We start from the raw sequence: 12,714 nt of genomic DNA on the forward strand, positions 1-12,714 counted from the left end.
TAAATTTGATGAAAACAAATATTACTGATGCTTGGCTAGATAAAATTTGTCTCAGAAGACTCAGAGCTTGAGGGCTGATTTATTTGTTGAAATGGGAGATTGGTGAGTGGAAGTAATATTAAATACATAAGGTACTAGAAGGGACTTTCGCTTTGATCAAAACACTGCAAGAAAAGATGGTACCCATTATAAGATTCAATGATAGATAAGGCTGTGATACTGTACCATCAACAGTATCTCTCTTACATGTAAGAATGTATGGTAGGAAACATACTTCTGGATCACAGGGATTGAGGTAATCTGTGAAAATGTTGACTTCACAAGAAAAGAAGGAAATGTGTTTTTGCTTAAGCTTGACAGTAATCATTTAAATCCAGAATGTGCTTTATGTCTTTCTTTGTGTCTTGCAGACAAGCACAGGAAACAGTCTGGATGAATTTTCTTTCTTTCCTTTCTCTTTTCTTGGGCCTCAAAATTATGAGCATCATGATGAAAAATTTAATATAAAGTAGACTAAACAGTGAATATACTTATCCAGAATGTATGATCCAGGAAAAAGCTCTTCTGGTCAATTCAGGTTAAGCCGGGCTGGTAGCTTACCTGGTCCAATAACACAGCAGGTTCAACTACAGTCTATAATTCTATAATTTGAGGCAAAATATACTTAAAAGTAACATGGTCTAAGTACTACTGTAACGTGGAAAGGTGACCCACCTCAATTACTTTGGAGAATACAATTCAGTCAAAGTAAATAAAGGAGAAAGGTAGCTAGGAGATCAGATCAGTCAGTCTGAATGAAAATCAACCATGAATATTCATTGGAAAGGCTGATGCTGAAGCTCCAGTACTTTGGCCACATGATGCAAAGAGCTAACTCATTAGAAAACACCCTGATGCTGGGAGAGATTGAGGGCAGGAGGAGAAGGGGGTGACAGAGCAGAGGCTGAGATGTTTGGATGGCATTGTCGACTCCATGGACATAAGTTTGGGCAAACTCTGGGAGATGGTGAAGGACAGGGAAGCCTGGCATGCTGCAGTCCACTGGGTCACAAAGAGTCAGACATGACTGAGTGACTGAACAACAACAAATAAAGGAGAAAAATAGAAAGCTAGTTCTGTAGCAAGTTTGTTTTATATTCAGAGTCATAAACTAATATTTTCCACAGGGAAAGGAAATCAGAGGAAAGGGGATGAATGGAATCCCAGGTTCCTTTCCTCATATTCTTGAGGGTGATTTCTGTATCTCATTAGTGCCCAGTGGAGGTAGATAGATTTAGATGTAGGGAATCCCAGGTGGCTCAGTGATAAAGAATCTGCCTGCCAATGCAGGCGATGTGGGTTCAATCCCTGGGTCGGGAAGATCCCCTGGAGGAAGGAGTGGCAACCTATGCCAGTATTGTTGCCTGAAAAATCCCATTGATAAAGGAGCCTGGCAGACTCTAGTCCTTGGGGTTGAAAACAGTAGGGCATGACTGAGCACTGAGCACGTATGTAGTTACAAATATGTATTTAGATCTATCAATGTAGATATATTGAATATATGTCTATAGATAGATTTTCAAGGCCCCCCTTCTGCCTCTCTAGCTCCTATCTGTGTCCATGACTTGATGATTGATTAAAACAGTCAGGATTGTGTTTCTGTTTGTTTGACCAACTACTTATGAATGACGTATTTAATGAATCAGGCTTGTTTCATCTTCCTTCTCTTCTCTTCCTTCTCTTTCCCCCTTATAGACATAGCCAGACAGGTTTTTAAGTACTAATGATGATTAGTTCATTTAAACCAGTGCAGACCAGCAACGGGTTTGAAATGTTAATCAGATGAAGGCCTTATTGCTAAACAGCCCACAGAATAGCAAATGAGCCAGGAAAGGAGAGCAAGGAGAAAAAGAGGCTGAGTGGAGATTTGACACAAGCATTTTCAGCTGCTGGGCCTCTTTGATGTGTGAGAGGGACAGATGCACTGCTCTTCTCCTGAGAGAACCCTCCTTGTATACAATAGTGTGCTGATTAATATCACTTCACTCTTCCCCTGAGAGGAGCAAGGCTGGCTCTTCGTCATTCTCTCATTGGGCATCATGGGGTCCCCTTCTCTTTCCTGCTGGTAGGAAACTGTCATTCAGTCTCTCTCTCCTCTTCATCTGAAAGCTCAGGGTCACAGAAAACCCATCTTCTTTCTGTCATCACAGCCCTAAGTGTATGTCTTAGGATGAGGTCATTTACATCCTTTTATGTAAAGGATAGGGTAGATTAAACCATGAATGCCAAGTATATACATGAGGATGCTACTTTAGAGGCAGTGAACAAACTGGTTAGGTCAAGGAAACCCCTCTCCCCCGACCCAACACATACAGTATTGGAGCTATGCTCTAGAGCAGGCCTGTCCAGCAGAACTTCCTGCAATGGTGGAAATGTTCTGTGTTTATGCTGTCCAGTGTAGTAGTCACTAGCTACATGTTGGTGAACACCTGAAATGTGACCAGTGCTACAGCAAAAAATGCATTTTAATTAATTTCGATGTAAATCATTCCATATATGTGACATTGGCTGTCATGTTGGAGAATGTGTCCCAATGAGGGCCCAGAGCCTTGCACCTAAAGAGTTGCCTGAAGACCAGCTGCATTAACACCACCTGGGAATGAAATATCTCAGACTCTACCCTAGATTTTCTGTATTGCGTTCTGTACATAAGACTATTCCTCTCAGGTAACTTGTGAGCATATTCAATTTTGAGAAGGCTTGTTCTGGAACATGCGTTGAACCCTGGATGTACTAAATCTGACAGTTTTCATCAAATGACAAAATAATGATTCTTAACCATCTAGTTGTTTCCCTTTTAAAAGTACTTTCCCTAAAATATGGTGGAGTCATTCTTTGTTTTGGGGAACCTCTTAGATGGAATTGGGATCTGATGTCTGAGGAAGCAATGGTGTTGGCCTGTCAAAAGAAAATGAAAATCTGTGGGAAAATATTAGACATTTATTAGATTTTCAAGTTACAAGGTCCACCAACTAGCATTTGTACAGTCCTTCACCGTTTACAGAGCACTTTTATGTATGTTATGTTAGATGGGTATTTTATCCCAATTTGAAGTGTGAGGAAATGGTCTTGGAGGGTTTATCCTGTGGGCATAGTGACTGAGAGTAGTTATACAACCAGTGAGTGACATATTTATGGTCCAATTCCAGACCTTCTGCTTCTTGGGGCTTTCTATTCTATAGCAAAATGAAAGGAGATCACATCTCTTTGAGAATCTCACGGTGATAGAATTTGGAAACTAGTTGGATGAGACAATTTTAAGCCTATGTCCAAGCCATAAAAAGAAAACGAGACTATTGGTCCTTCTTTCTTCTTTCTCTCAACATAAAATGTCTTCAATGTTATAGCTGCTATAGACATTTGGGTTTTATATCTCATTTACATATAATCAATTACATGTCACTTTTCTTACTCTTATGAAGAGTGATATATTGTGATTTTTTAAACAATGTTGAAAGTTATTTCAAAAGTCAATTGCATTTTATTCAACAGGTATTTCAAGTAGTTTCCAAATGAGAAAAACTCAGAAAGCTGTAACTCTAGGTTACCAAGTTACTAAAGGTCATTGTTGTCACATTCAATTTCAGGAAAATGAGAGCCGGGCAAGTATTTTAAGTCTGAAAGAGGAAATTTATGGGTCTATAAATAAAAAAGTACCCATGCCAAAATCAATAAACTTACAGAATTTGTTACCTCAAGAATTGTATAGGAAGGTATGATAGTAACAATTAAACATAATTATATAAATTCATTGATAACAAATCAAGATTGGACTATTAGATAAGTATAGCACTATTTGAATATGTGCCTCATATGTAAATGCTGATGTGATGGGACAATAATTTTTTCCCCTATAAATCATCCTGAATTGCCACTGTCAAATTTGCTTACTTGGCTAAATATATCATGAATCTGACTTTGTGTTACTTCTTATGGTCCCAGTAAAGGTTCGAATACAAATTAAATATTTTATTATTTTAATATATGCCCGAGAATTATACTTATTAAGCTTGCAGAAAAGTTTCTGATTTTGGTTCTCACCATCAAAACTTAAATTGGTGATTCCTCAGTATTTTTTCATATCCTTCTCACATCACACATAGAAATTGATCAGAATTATTTCCTTATTATTTGTAGTAGTAGAGTTAGTCTCCCAGTTGTGTCTGACTCTTTGTGACTCCATGGACTCTAACCCACCAAGCTCCTCTGTCCATGGGATTCTCCAGGCAAGAATACTGGAGTGGGTTGCCATTTCCTTCTCCAGAGAGTCTTCCGAACCTATGGATCTAACCCAGGTCTCCTGCATTGCAGACAGATTCTTTACCATCTGAGCTACAGGAAAGGCCCTTATTATTTGTGGTTCTTCCTAAATCTCTTACCAACCTTGCTTTATCTCCATACAATCCTTTGATTAACACATCACTCTGACATTTGTAGGGGTTCCCTCACTCCAGTACAGAGAGGGTGTTCCCCACCAACACAGCAGGATTTCAATGAAACAAGATGAGACCTTAATGACAGATTTAATGAGGAGAAAGCCCAGTCTTCATTTCTTGCTGATTCTCCAGCTGTAGGATGATGTCTGATGATTTCCAATACACCAATGCTTTACTTTCCATCTGCTGCTGTCACCAGCACTACTTTTGTTGGGCAGCTCTCTGCTGGTTGCCCTGTTCTTCTGTGACATTCTGGCTCTGTGAAAATGCAGATGTCAAACTCAGGTATCCCCTCTGCTCCTGCTAGAGAGAAATATCTTAAGAAGGATATGATACTAGCTTTGCTGAATAATTGGGGTTAAAAAGGTAATCTATTTCTGATTTTCTACAATAACACATTGTACATATTACTCATTTCTCTTAAAATGTTGGCAAAGATTACATTCTGCTTTTCATTATATCCCTCTGTGTTCATCTATAAATTCTGTAAAGGTGTCCAGGGGATGAAAATTAACATTCCCTCTTTCTTTCCCTAGAATATAAAATTTTCATCCAAGCACTTATTTTTTATGGTTTGATATTGGGTAGAAAGAAGCAGTATAGTTGTGTAGCCTTGTCATTTACTTAACCTCTCTGTGCCTCAGTTTCTTCATCTGTAAAATGGAGATAGTAATATTTACCTCATCATATTTGTGGCAAAAATAAATGGTGTTATTACATGAAAATAATTAAGACACTGTTTCTATCATATAGCAAGTAAAAATAAATTTTATTTATCACTTTTAAGAGTATTTACAAATATTCTCTAATGATCAAATGTTTATTCAGTTTTAGAGAAGATGAATTTTATGGCTAAGATCTCTTTGGCCATGTTTTATACAAAAAAGTATAATCCCTCAGTGACTGGAAAGAAGCTCATAACTCAGCAAATTCAGCTGGCATATTATAAAACCTTGAAAACCTTAGGGAAACCATTTCTCACCAATAAGCTGGTTAAATAGCAGAAACAGGAGCTGCTGTTTCAGACTATACATGGAAGATACACCGATCTTCAAGCCAACAAATGACATTTTTCTGAGACAATCATTTTACACTAGCTATCTTATGTTAGTAAATATCCATATAGATTAATGAGAAATAAAATCTAATCTTGAGTACAGTTATCATTTCAAGGCATAAAAATCTTAAATGGATTCTTTGAAAAGCCAATATGCTCTGTTATTCTTTGGCTTATTTAATAAAGTGATAAATATTGAATAGTCATGGCTTGCATGGGTTTTCAAATGATATATATATGAACTATTATTATTCTTGATATTCTAGACACTTGAGGTCCAAGCCTGAAGTCTTATTAATCTTCATAGTCAAGTCTCACCAAAAACACACACCGAGACACACATATACAATATAGCTCTACATATTAGATTCTGAATATTTATTGAATGTCAGGATAATCCTTTGCATTTTGAATGTGTTTCTTAATCATCTTTTTCCTTCCTGTGCCATTGTTTATTTAGTAAATATTCACACAGCACCTACCATGCAATGCAGATGGTTAAACCTTTTTTTCTTGTTCTTCTTTCTTTCTTTCTTCTTAATGAATGATGAAACTGGAGCCTACTATTCAGAGTGAAATAAGTCAGAAAGAAAAACACCAATACAGTATATTAACACATATATATGGAATTTAGAAAGATGGTAATGATGACCCTATACGTGAGACAGCAAAAGAGACACAGATGTAAAGAACAGACTTTTGGATTCGGTGGGAGAAGGCGAGGTTGGGATGATTTGAGAGAATAGCGTTGAAACATGTGTATTATCATATATGAAATAGATCACCAGTCCAGGGTCGATGTATGAGACAGGGTGCTCAGGGCTGGTGCACTGGGATGACCCTGAGGGATGGGACGGGGAGGGAGGTGGGAGGGGGGTTCAGGATGGGAAACATATACACCCATGACTGATTCATGTGAATGTATGGCAAAAACCACCACGATTTTGTAAAGTAATTAGCCACCAATTAAAATAAATTAATTTTTAAAAAAAGAAATATTAGTAGAATAGACCATACTTCACTTCTGCCTTTAGTCATGACCCTGTTTGAATCTGCTACACTTTCTACCTCTCTGGCTTTGCCACTACCATCTAGCCACAAAGCTCATGGTGCTGGTAACAGTGAAATCTGCCTGCATTTGACTTTTATGTCCTCTCCTTTTCTCACTCCCAGCACTGTTTCCTGCTATCCAAGAGTTCTAAAACTCGTTTCCACTATCTTACTATGTTAGAATCATATCTTCAGTGAGGCCTTTCCTGGATCCATAATGTACTTCCTGGGGGTCCAGGTACTCTCTACTTCTGCTTTTTCTTTTTTTTAAACAGAGTCTAATGCCTCATAGGCACCCAGCTGTTATTAACAGCAGTGATAATGAAATTGCCATAGCAAACAAAAATTCATCCCTTCACTCTGTGTAGTTCATCTTTTCCACTTTATTTGATCAAATAATCCTACTAGTCTGTTTCACTTGATTTTCAAAGAAACTTTCTATTTGGTTTTTCGTTCCCAAGTGCCATGTAGTATTGTTTGGATTCCCAAAGCTGACAAGAAAGTATAAGTAGAACCAGTTATTATTTGATTTAAAGATATGAGAATACAAGAAACTTATTATTGCTACATATAAAATATTTTTAAGTTCTTGAGCTTTTTATAAACTAGATACTTTTTTGTTGTTGTCGTGTCCGACTCTTTGTGACCCCATGAACTGTAGCCCACCAGGCTTTTCTGTCCCTGGAATTTTCCAGGCAAGAATACTGAAGTGGGTTGCCATTTCCTTCTCTGGGAAGTCTTCCCAATGCAGGGATCAAACCTGAGTTTTGTGCCACCAGGAAGCCACAGGTACTTTTAGGAAAGTACATTATCTCATTTAGGCCTAATTACAACTCCATACTGATGCGAAGAGCTGACTCATTTGAAAAGACCCTGATGCTGGGAAAGATTGAAAGCAGGAGGAGAAAGGGACAACAGAAGATGAGATGGTTGGATGGCATCACCGACTCAGTGGACATGAGTTTGGGTAGACTCCGGGAGTTGGTGTTGGATAGGGAGGCTTGGTGTACTGCAGCTCATGGGGTCGCAAAGAGTTAGACACGACTGAGCAACTGAACTGAAGTGAACTGAACACTAAATATTATTAAACCTACTTTACAGATAAGGAAACCAGAGTTCACTGAAGGGAATCATGTAGACCTGGCATCTTTACCAAGGTCTCCTGACTTCAAATTGATTCTCAAAGTGTAGTCCCTGAGTCTCCTAAGGTATGTTTAAATATTCCAACTCTCAAATACTACCTGCAGGAGACTCTTATTCAAGTAAGCTTGACATACAATCTCAGGACTTCAGATTGAGAAATTAACTCTCCTGTTTATATTTTGAGTTTGAAGTTAAAATCAAAGGATTTTACTGTAAAACAATCTGAGAATGTTCATCCTCTAACCTGATGAGCCCTATAACATTTTGGTTAGATATTAACTTCAAAGATATCATGCTATTGGAGGAGAATGTGTTATTGCCACTTTCCCAGCCTGAGACAGTCATATTGCATGCAGTCATTTTAGCTCTATTGCATTTTAAAAATAATATAGTATAATAACAAAATATATGCCTGTTTTTTCTACTGACATTTTAATATGCACTAATAATGAAGGGCATAGAATAACCCAAATATATAATAATTTCATGTGTGGACTTAGGTAAGTCAAGAGTAGCTACTGTAAGATTAGGGTTATTGCATAACAGGAGAGCTGAAAGAACATAGGAGGTTGTAAAACCACTCCTAAAGAAGCATTTTGGCCTTAGAGAAAGAGGGACCAAGAAAGTAATTACATGGGAGGCCAATGATGAATAAATGAGCCTGAGGACAAGAGAGACAGAAAAGAACATGCCATGTTAATCTGTGCCTTCTGGCTCATATTAAAGGCTCAATAATTGGAAGTTGAATTAATAAATGAACAAATGAATCATGGCAAATTTAAAAATGAAAAGAAGTCAAAGACAATGAAAGAAAGCAAAAAGATTGAGTAACTGAAAGGATGAGAAGTAGGAATCATGGCGAGGGTGAAGAAAATTGATGATCATGGAAAAAGGAGTTAACCCTGAGTAGACAGAAAGAAGGAAGAAGAAGAAAAGTCCTGGCAGGAATGCTTCCGTTTGGGTTCTCCATGGACAGGACGTATTTCTGTTCTCTAGCAGCTCTTTGTAATAGTGTTTTGCATATGAAGATCTAGTTAAGCTAATGAGGTCCTTAATTAGGGTTTTTATTATCCTTTAATTCCTTGCTTAAAGGAAAATGATTGCAAAACTCATCTTTATGATTTAGGAAACTAATCTTTCATTTTTGAGGTGTTTCTTTCCCTTTTCAGTGATATTACAAGAAGAGAAACAAAACCCACAGAATGATGCAAAGCCTTTTGATAGTAATAAACCCCTGTATTAGAATTGTCATGAACTACAGAAGTGTTCTGTATTGGTTTTGACCTCTTCTGTGGTTCGTAATTCAACAAGGACCTATGGGGGCCAAGTGTAAGGTTCTACTGTCTCCCACAGACATCCCTGCAATTAAAATTTTAAGGACACATACACTGGGCTCTCATCCCAGTAAGAAGAACCTTGTTCTTCTATACCCACACTAGAGCATCTGCTTTCATATGATGGAGGATCATTTTCCACTCGTCCTTTGGGGCCATAAATCAGAACATGTTACACTTTGGCCCCCCTGTAATCTAGCAGTATTTTCCAGATAAAATCAAGTTCAAGTAAAAATTGAAGTGTAGCCTGTCAAAAAGAAAATAATCCAAAACATAATCTTTACTTAATTCGTCCAAAAAAAATAACAGCATTTTGAATATTGCCAATTTGCCTTTGGTTCAGTAAAAACATAATTATCACCTACTAGATTTCAGCTGGGCTTCCATGGTGGCTCAGTTAGTAAAGAATCAGCCTGAAATGCAGGAGACCTGGGTTTGATCTCTGGGTTGGGAAGATCCCCTGAAGGGAGGGCATGGCACCCACTCCAGTATTCTTGCTTGGGGATTTTCCAAGCAAGGAACAAAAGAAATTCCCAAACAACATGGAAATTTAGCAATGGGGATATGGTAGTTTGAAGACAGCAGAGTTCAACCTGAGGGTTCAAAGAAGGCTTCTTGGAGATGACATACAAGTAGATAATAATGCACATGATAATTTTGAGAGGAGCAAGGCCAGAGAACAGGAAGGTCAGGTAAAAGACCTTCACAACATTCTCAGGAAGAAGAGAGCTGTTCCCTAGTTTGTTTGTGAACAAAGAATTGAAATTTGAAAGGTGGATGCCAGAGACTAGAACATATGCTTTAATTTTCTCCATCAGGATTCTGACAATGCTCTCTAGGTAAGTGATGACCTAGACAATGGAATTAATGAAAATGATGCTCAAGGTCTCACCATTTACAATGTTTTTCAGAAAAAAAAAATGGTAAGTTTTACCTTAACATAATTGACATTAGATTTGATGTCAAATGAGATGAATTAACAATTCAAAATGTGCTGCCCCTTGCAGTTTATGAGGCATTGTCAGTGCACATTATTACTTCTAAGTTACACTTAGACAGTTTTGATTTTTCCTCAGTAATTATCAGTTCTCTCTCAACTTAATCTAACCCTCATATTCCTTCCTAGGACTAAATTACAATTTACTTTTCTCTTTTTGTGAAAGCCAGGAGCCCCTGGACGATGCCATTGACAGTGGGACATCTAAGCTAGTTCAGATTTTGCTTGGAAAATCCCCACCAGCTGCTCTGCCTGATGCTGAGTTAATTGCCTTCATTAACTTTCTTACAATACCCTTCTTAATCAGTCCTTGTGAAGAGATCTGAAACTCACATCGTGGTTCGTTCTGACCTTTAAAAAAAAAATCCATTCATTCTTTTTGCACAATGGCTCTTGAAGTCTAAAATGAAAGATATAAAAAGTAACGGGGAAAAACTCACAATTTTTTTTTTCTGTATTAACGGGGGAAAACTCACTATTTTTTTTTTCTGTATTCCTCCCCAAACTGTGACCCTTAACTTTTAATCAAGATAGGTTATTCTGACTTCCTAAATTACTAACAGTTAGAGCTTTCTTTCTCTTTCCTTTCCCATGGCTCCCTTAGCCTTCTTTTCTAATGAATGCTTAATTAACATCGATACATATCCTTTCTGATGAAGCTTGCAGTTTTCAGTTTGCAACCTGCTGCAATCTTCCTCATAAAGAGGCTAAAAGCTAAAAGTTTTTAGTTTATAAAACTTTAAAACTTGTAGACTGGTGAAAGCATAAAGACAATGTTATTTCAGTTTATTTTGTAGTATTTCATGTAGATCAAAATCTTGATGATATCTGGCAAGGCCATCTCTCTCATTCCCTTACAACCTGTGACATTAACCTGTCATTCATGAAAAGTGATTAAATTGATTCAGAAGACTTGATTTTCATAAACCTGTCATCTTTGATATTGACCAATAATGCTTTTTTTGTTCTGTGAGATTTATGTTAGTTGATTTTTTTTTTAAAAATTTGTGTATTTATGATTGTTCTGGGTCTTTGTTGCTGTGCAGGCTTTTCTCTAGTTGCATCAATCAGGGACTACTTTCTGGTTGTGGTGCGCACATGGGCTTCTCATTGAGGTGTGAAGGCTCACCTTCATTGAGGCTTCTCTTGGTGTGAAGCAAGGACAGAGCACATGGGCTTCAGTAGTTACGTCTCCTGGGCTCTAGAGCAGAGGCTCAGTTGTGGCACATGACAGGCTTAGTTGCTCCGGAGCATGTGGAATCTTCCTAGATCAAGGGTGGAACCTGTGTCTCTTGCACTGGCAGGTGGATTCCTTACTACTGAGCCTCCAGGGGAGCCTGTTAGTTGGTATTTTTAAATTTATTTAAAATTTTCCTTACTCTGCTTCAACAATATTTAAATAATTATGTATGAATATCAATGTGTGTATGTTCTGAGTATGTATGTGTGTGCACAGTTTTCTAAGTTTATTTTAGGTTGTACTGAAGTTATCAACTTCTGCTACCATCAAATGAGTATAAAGGGGGAAAAAAAAAACCCAACAACTATATGATGCTGTTTCCAACTAATAGAGGGAGAAAGAGGGGAAGAGTGAAATGAAGGAGAGATACCTGGAAGCATGCACTATTATTTTATCCATGACTAACTGTACTAGTGTTACTTTCATGTGATGGTTTGGCTTTATTGAAATGTGTCACCTTTTATTCCTCATTTTGCCACTTTCTAGACAGGATGAAACTATTCACCAATATAACTTGTTAGAATCAGGTCTTCTTCCTTCTACTCCCAACCTGTCCCAGTGATCTTTAAAGAAAAAGTGTAATTTGATACAAATGCATTAACCTTCTGAAAGTTCTCTAGGGCAGAGGAGCTGAGGCTGTAACAGGTATAGGAAAGATAAGGTGCAGGATATCTTTTGTGGATAAGGTGGTGATGAATAAGTGTAGCATCCTGTGGGAAAAAAAGAGATATGAATTGTTATAAACATATAATGAAAGATAAAGAAGAGAGTCTGGGTTTTATGGCTCTGATGTTTCGCTATGTACTGAGCCTCCAACAAGTGCTAAATTCTCTGTACAGTTAAAAGCCACGATATTTATTCAGAGAGCTGATATATTTAAATAAAAAGTGATTATTTAAACTTTCAAAATTAAATCAGTATGCACCATTCACATATTTCTTCCAACATTTGCTTGGCATTCTAAAAGTACAAGTCAACTTAATTATGGACCCATGTAAGGAAAGGAAGAAACAAAGCAACAGAGGAGTCAAAGTCATTGAGGGAACAGCAGCTTCTGATAGTTTGCATCATTATTATTATGGCATGTTATTCATTGTTTATTGTGCATCAGTTTGCCCTACTCTGAATTGCAAATTAAATTTTCAAAACTGAAGGACATGTACTTGGGAGCAGAGGGTTTTAATGTAAAATAATATTGCTGTCATCCAAAAAATCACTTGTCCCTAAAGGAAACAAAAGTAAAATCTCTCTAAGAAAAATAATTAATTGTACTACTTAGCAGACTGAAATGAACATGCTATGTTAGCTTGTGTATACCCTAAGCAGTGATTATACTCCTACCCTCTTTGCATGCCAGAACCTTAACTGCAATTGTCATTTAGGGTCCCCCTGGTTCAGTCATTAATAATTGTATTAAA

This window comes from Giraffa tippelskirchi, chromosome 2 (genome assembly GCF_054371585.1).
Source record: "Giraffa tippelskirchi isolate mGirTip1 chromosome 2, T2T-mGirTip1v1.2.pri, whole genome shotgun sequence".
Taxonomy (NCBI): domain Eukaryota; kingdom Metazoa; phylum Chordata; class Mammalia; order Artiodactyla; family Giraffidae; genus Giraffa; species Giraffa tippelskirchi.